Source organism: Asparagus officinalis, chromosome 8, assembly GCF_001876935.1.
Source record: "Asparagus officinalis chromosome 8, Aspof.V1, whole genome shotgun sequence".
Lineage (NCBI taxonomy): Eukaryota > Viridiplantae > Streptophyta > Magnoliopsida > Asparagales > Asparagaceae > Asparagus > Asparagus officinalis.
In genome coordinates, this window is record NC_033801.1 from 116,779,311 (window position 1) to 116,786,583 (window position 7,273).

Genomic DNA, 7,273 nt, shown 5'->3' on the forward strand with positions numbered 1-7,273 from the left:
AGCTAGGGGAAGTGATGATGGTGAGAGTACATAGAAGAAGGGCCAGGGCTCTCCATCCCCAAATTGAGATACACCATTCTCGAGTCCAAGCTCAAACTCCCGACATTCGTCCCCGCATTGCAATTCCCTCCCCCCTCGGAATCCATCGCCGTCATCGCAGGGTAGATGGCGGCCTCCTGATTGCTACTTCCCCCGGCCGCCGCCTCCTCCCTCCGATATGACCATCGCCGGCGACTGAACACAGCTCGAGGCCACAGCCTGAGCCCTTTTAGGCCCTCGATGTGTCGTCAGCCCGGGCCACAGCGCCTTTGATAAAAAATCGGACTCCAGCTGTCTTAAGGACGTCAAGCGGCCCGATCCGTTACGCCGTCGACGGTCCTCGCGGTGGGGGTCGGCGTCGGTGATCAAGAAGCACGGCCACCATGTCGGGCACACCATCTCCGCGCTACGTGAGGAGGCGAGTCTTCCGTTGGACCCCTGCCCCGACAAGTTGACGTCCCCGCGGCGCCGCATTTGCTCCAGCCAGCGCAACTTCACCGACCCCTCCCTGCCTGGCCCAGTTCTGCACGGAGAGTAGTGCATGGCGCCAGCGCGTCTGTCACTCGTCGAGGTTGCAAAGACCCTCGCCCATCACCATCAGTTTTGACGAGGTCGACGTCGGAACGAGTCGAGGGCACAGAGACAGACATACAGAGACAGATACATATAGATACACAGAGCTGGAGACCGGGGATATTTCGATGGGGAAGTGGTGGTGCGTGGTCATGAACGGGGGCAGCGGTGGGCGCGGCGATGGAGGATGTGATTTGCGAGCTCTCGAGCCTTCGGGACGACGGTCGACGGGAGTGCTTCCGCTAGGCATCTTCCGGCGGGAGGCCGGACTTCGCGGGAACGAGGTGCGCCACTGGCAGGTTCGTCCACCCTCCCGTCGATATAACGCATCGCCGCGAACTGAACCAACTCGGAGCACAGCCTGAGCTAGTTAGGCATGATCTCGATGCGTACAGCCCGGGCCACAGCGCCTTAGAATAAAAAATCGACTCGCTTCTAAGACTCAAGCGGCGTTACGCCGTCGACGGGTCCCGCGGTGGGTCGGCGTGGTGATCAAGCAAGCACAGCCACCATGTCGGGCACACATCTCCGCCGCTACGTTGGAGAAGGCGTCTCCCGTTACCGTCTGCCCGACAATTTGAACGTCCCGGCGGCGCAAGACTCCAGCAGCGCCTTCACGACCCTGCCCTGCTGGGCCAGTTCTGTCCACGGAGTAGTGCACGCCAAGCGCCGCGTCGAGGTCAAGCCCCTCGCCGCATTCACCATCATTTGACGAGCTCGACGTCGGACCGAGTCGAGGGCCGCGCAATTCGCGGAATTCTGTCCGTCCGACTGTAGCGACGGGGATATTTCGATGGGAACAGTGGGGTGGTGAGGAACGGACGTGGCCGCGAGGAGGATTTTGATGCGGTACTCCTCCGACTCGGCGACGACGTTCGATCGAGAGGCTTCGTCTAGGACTCGGCGGGGAGTCCGACTTACGCGACAGGTGCTGGCAGTCGCCAGCAGCGGCTGTTTAATTCCTGCTTAACTGACGCTACCAAAGACCTTCACCTCTCGATCGAGGCTTTTTGTCCACGATGCTCTCCCAATTGCTTCTGCACTGATTAGCAAAAGGAATCAATAATTGGCTTCCTAAACCTACGGAATATGGAATGGGCTTGATTGAAACCCTAAATTTCGGGAATTTTGAGATGTGAATGTAGATGCTCGTAACCTAATATTTGAGAGACCAGTCTTTTAAGGAGGGCCAACAGCTCTGGTGTAACATATCGTTTTCATCGATCAGAAACATCAACAGCAAAAAAGGTTGCGGGCATATAAACAATAGGCCAGAAACGAAACGAGACCTAACTATTCACCTGAGTTGAGCGTACAAAGCTCTCGACACCCAAAAGATCTCGCAGCAGCGAGAGTATCAAAGAGGCGAGATCGACCGCTGACAGAGCATGAGTGGCCACATCCCCCTCTCCCGCAATTAGGTCTCGGCCTCGTGCTCGCGGGGAACGAGGGAGACCCTGGCGCGCTGTATGAAACTGCAATAACGAGCAAGAAGACTCGTAGCTGAGGAATGAACCGGGGATGACGCCCCGAAGAGGCGAGCGAGGTCGATGAGGCGAAGACGGATGAGAGCGGGGGGTTCGCCGAGGGGTTGAGGTTGAAGAGGGAGGATAGTCTGGGCTGCAGAAGAATTGAAGGAAGAAACAGGCTGCGCGGCGAATGCCATCGGTGGGCGTTGGACAGCGGCCCCTCGACGCTGAAGTACCCGTCGAGAAGCTGCCCGTTGATTAGGAGGTTGAGGTAGTCGAGTGAGAGGGATTTTAGAGAGTCCTCCATAATTGAGAGTTGAAAGAGGGTAAGTGAAGAAAGAAGGGGGGGAGAGTGAGAGGGAAAAGGTATTAGTACTGTGAGGAGGAGAGGTGGAGTGAGAGGCAACCTCTCATGTCTGTTTCTTTCTGATCAATTGATGGTGACGCTCTTTCTTCTCTCCTTATTTGAATCATGATAGGTACAGGGGGCAATTTTTTTTTTTTTTTTTTTTTTTTTTTGGGCTATTATTTTATGTGTATATATATGTTCAAGTTTTCTGTGGAGAAAAGACCATCGCTTCAAAGAAGGGCATTTGCAAGAAATGAAAAGAACAATTTAAAATAGGAATTAAAAGGGGAGGATGGTCAAATAAAAATCTCATAAAAAATGAGGAGAAGCCTGCATATGTATTAGGGCATTGTATGTATAGTTTATATCAGTTAGAATGTGTAAATAATTAAAAAATATTGATCATAATCATTAGGATTTATGCTAAGAAAACTTGACGTAATGAACCCGTAAGATTGGACTTGAGATTGAGGGGGCTTTTGATCATCCTCTTCACCTCATAATCGTCTTTGTCATACAGCTGTCTTAGAATATAAGATAGAAAAGTGTCAGATTGATAATAAAGGTAGTTCATAAATGTGTTAGATTGACGATGGAGGTTGTCCATCGACTATATATATATATATAGAGAGAGAAATCAACTAGATTGGATGGAATTTTATTTGGACGCTGGGATATTTATAATGATCTACATGAGCAAATCATGTAGTATATATGTCGTCATCATGCTAGCGATGTAGTACATGGAAGCTCACGGCCGGAAAGAAAGTTCACGCGTTCTGACCTCATTAACCAAGGAAGGTTCCTTCGACGTGTGTATGGTTGAGGAATTCGGATCCTCTCCACTACCTAAAAAGTGGTGGAGAGACCACTACATAATCATAACCATAAAGTATCTAGTCGATAGTTATGGTTTTTTCTTTGAGTGCAAATTAGTAACGAGTGTTAGATTTAGATTGTATCATAAACACATACTAAATAATCAACGGTTGAGACTAAAAGTACCGGCCTCTCCACTACTTCTTTTGTAGTGGAGATGATCCAAATTTATAGTTGAGGCAGTTATGTACGTGGATGTCAATTAAAGAAATTGGTTTTCATGATTTCTCTTAACACGTACGGATGCTAAGAATATCGTGCGATTCTATTCAATCATACCTAATTAAGCGAGTTTGTGAGGCACCGAACCCGTGTGGTGATGATCGAAATACTTTGCCGATTTGAGACCAACCCGAGCTTTTTTGTAGTGCATCACCGCCTTCTGTCGGCCTGGTAGATTTGGCTTAAGAGCTGACTTCAGGACAGGCTATCCTTTAGCTCCGAGTTCATCCGGATCGTGATGACTAGGCGGCCTTGGTGCTAAACTTGTTAAGCCTGTGCATGGCAGGTTCCCACCGATTTGAGCGACCAATTTGGGAAATATGCATAAGAAGGACTAATCCAGTACAAGCATAAGCTAGATTTTAGTTCTTCACATGGGATCAAGACTATCCTGGCGCAATTACTGGCCTAACATACCTAGCTAAGTTCTGGTCCAATTATTTGTCAAAATAGGATTAATTCTTGGTTGGTTTCTTGCTCCACTTAATTAATCTGATTATCTCAAGTTGCCAAATAGGTTCTTCGTGTCAGTTCAGGCAACTTGAGGACTAATGAGGAAGTGCTGTGATCCATACTAGTTCTAGACGAGGGGTCGAGCAATCTTGGCTTTACCAAAAAATTGGCCTAAAACTTAGTTTAGCCCTCGTATGGTACTTGATAGGGTTCCGCTTGACTTGGTTACCTCAAGTTGCCAAACAGTACCTAAGACATTTGTAACCTTTTCTTTTTATTTCTCTTTATAATTCTTATATATATTTTACCAAAAAAAAAAATAAATAAAGGCAAGATGCTCCACTAAAAGTGGAAGAGCTTGTAACACGTATATGCATCACTACGATTCTTATTTCATGAACTCGAACCATTATTTATCCATCTATTCTTCCATATATTAATTTGACATATTCCTCAACGTTTATGGACTATCTCAAACTCATAACCTTTCACAAGATGAATAAATAATACTTATTATGTTTAGTTAATACTGTAATATTTATTGAGTTTGAGATTCAAAATGTCAATTGAATCAGAATTCATAATTCCTTGAAGAGAATAACATGGCAGCACATAACCCATATAATCGCTAACTCTATATATGAATAAAGTAGAACTATAAAATTTTATGTAACTCCTAAAATATTTAAATTAAATTCAAATGTCCTGTTAAATGAATGTAGTATTCTTTATATTAGTTATTAATTCTTGTGTTTTTGACATGAATTTCAAACTATATCTTGGTTTGGTAGTATTTGAAAACTATAAAGATTTTAAAGAATCTAAAGTAAGTAAATATTTGAAGAGGCTATATCAAAATAAAGATAATTATAAAGGTACATTCAAATACTTTTTTATTCAGTTCAAATTCAAGTCTTATGCTAATTAAGGTGAAAGGTGTGTCATGACTCGTGGGAAGTATATATCTACACTTTATTTAAAAGGAAAAAGGAGTTTAAAATTTTGTTGATTAGTATTCTTTTCATACAATTATGAGTTAGTTGGTGAGGCTATATGTTCCCTACTCTTTTAACATTTATAGTTTGCTTCTAAGAGACATAGGGAATTATATATGGACAATGTGCAAACTATTTGATGGTGATGGAGATATTCTTCAAAGCTATCACTGTGGCAGTAAAAATGAAACTTTTGGTTTGTAGCAGTGCCTTTATTTTCAAATTAGGTGATGTATAGTAATTAAGAATAAAAGGGTACAATTATACTTTGTGAACCGGAAAATTTACAACCTATGGCCTAGGATTGTGTAGGAATCTAGATAATTGGTCAACAGCAATGACTTGTATTCATTGAACAAATTTCATGTGGCTGCATATATGCATTTATTTCGGGCCTTTCTTTCAAGCATCATGTATATCCACCTTTCCAGCCCATTATAACTGGAATAAGAACTAACAAGAAAAGAATAACACTGAACTTATAAAAGATATTTCATTTTTTTTTGGAAGAACTATTAGCTTTCAAAAGGAGTGTTGACTGCCCATGGCTTGTGGGTGGGGATTTTAATGCTATTGCAAATGGTGATGAAAGAATTGGAGGTGCTTCTGGAGCTGGTAATGAAGACTTTCAATGATTTATTTCAGCTAGTCAACTGAGTCACATAAAAACTACTGGCTGTTTTTTCACGTGGAGCAACAAGCAGGATGCTGAAACAAGAGTTGGAGCAGGTTGGACAGATGGTACGTGTCGCCGAGCGAGCACTCTTGATGACGGAATTATCAAGAGTGGGTTGAGAAGAAAACGACAGAAGAACACAATATAATAATTTAGGCGAAGGAAAATACCTTCTCTAGATTATGAGAATCAGTTGGATTACAATTCTCTCTCTCACAATCTCTCTAGATCAAAGAACAACCTCCCTGATCTCTTTTCTGATTACAATCTGAGTAATCTACCTTTTTTTTCTCTAGAAAAGTCGTGCTTCTATTTATATAAAATAGAAATCCTAAACAGTGCAGGAAAACCAGCCCAGGCCCAAAACCCGACTCGCGGTCGACCGCAGAGCCAGGCGCGGTCGACCATGGCCAACGCCCGAGACTTAAATAAGTTACAGGGTTTTGGCGGTCGACCGCCGAACCCATCGCAATCGATCGTGACCAACGACAGAGAGCAGTCTGGGTTACAGGGTTTTGGCGGTCGACCGCCGCACCCATCGTGGTCGACCGTGACTCAGTTCAACCGAATCCTCAGAGCTGTGCACGTTCGCGGTCGACCGCCGTAACACTCGCGGTCGACCGTGAAACAGTAAAGCTGTTTTTCTCGTGTTCCGATGAATCCTTCGACTTCGCTGCTTCCAACAACTCTGTCCACGACTCTTCTACACTATTCTCAAGATTCCATGAGAATCACCTATTCTCAAGCTCCCATGAGGATCGCTAAGCTCCCGAAGAGAAGATACACCCGTATCATGAGTCCCCCCTTTAGGAACTTGAAGTCCCGTTTAAGTTAGAACTTCAGCTGAGGGAACTCGCGAGCCCTTCCTTTTCTGTTGAACCACTTTGCCTTGCTAGGAACCTGACCTTTACGTCCAATGAGAAACGACTCCTTCGTTCCCCACCTCGTCGTGGTCGTCTTTCGTTCTAAAATGCAATCTTCTTTCAGCGGCTCCTCTCTATCAAACCACAAGTCTTCAACATGCGGTAGGATCACTTTGTCATCACGTTCATCATCCAACAATGGAGGCTCAAACAACTTCAAATACTCGGCATTGATCACTGAATACATGCCTAAGTAAGGCGGCAAGTCTAATCAAAAAGAGTTGTCGCCAATCTGATCGAGAATCCAAAACGAACCATAACGAATAGGCTTCAACTTCTTTCCCTCTCCTTTCAGCCTCTCCTTACTCAATTTAAGCCATACCATATCGTCTTTACCAAAATTACAAGGAACCCGATGTTGATCATGCTTCGCCTTGTATTTAGCTTATGATTTCTTTAATTGGGCTTCAACCGTGGCGTGAATATTTGCAATCTTCTCGAGAAATCGCTGAGCACGTTGTCGTTCACTTCCCTCCTTACCGTCCACTGTGGCTTCACACGAAAACACAAGATCGAACGGGCTTGGCGGTAAAAAACCGTAGCAAGTCTCAAACGGTGACTTTCCAGAAGATCCATGAATCGGCCGATTAAAAGCAAACTGCAAATATGGTAAACTCTCATCCCAAGTCTTAGGATGCCTAGAATTATACCCCCGTAACATGTGTACCATAGTCCGGTTGACTACCTTCGTTTGT

General features: G+C 44.9%; 1 pseudogene; it reads right to left on the reverse strand.

Annotated features, from left to right (window-relative positions):
* On the reverse strand, positions 3 to 2,532 carry LOC109821781 (annotated as a pseudogene).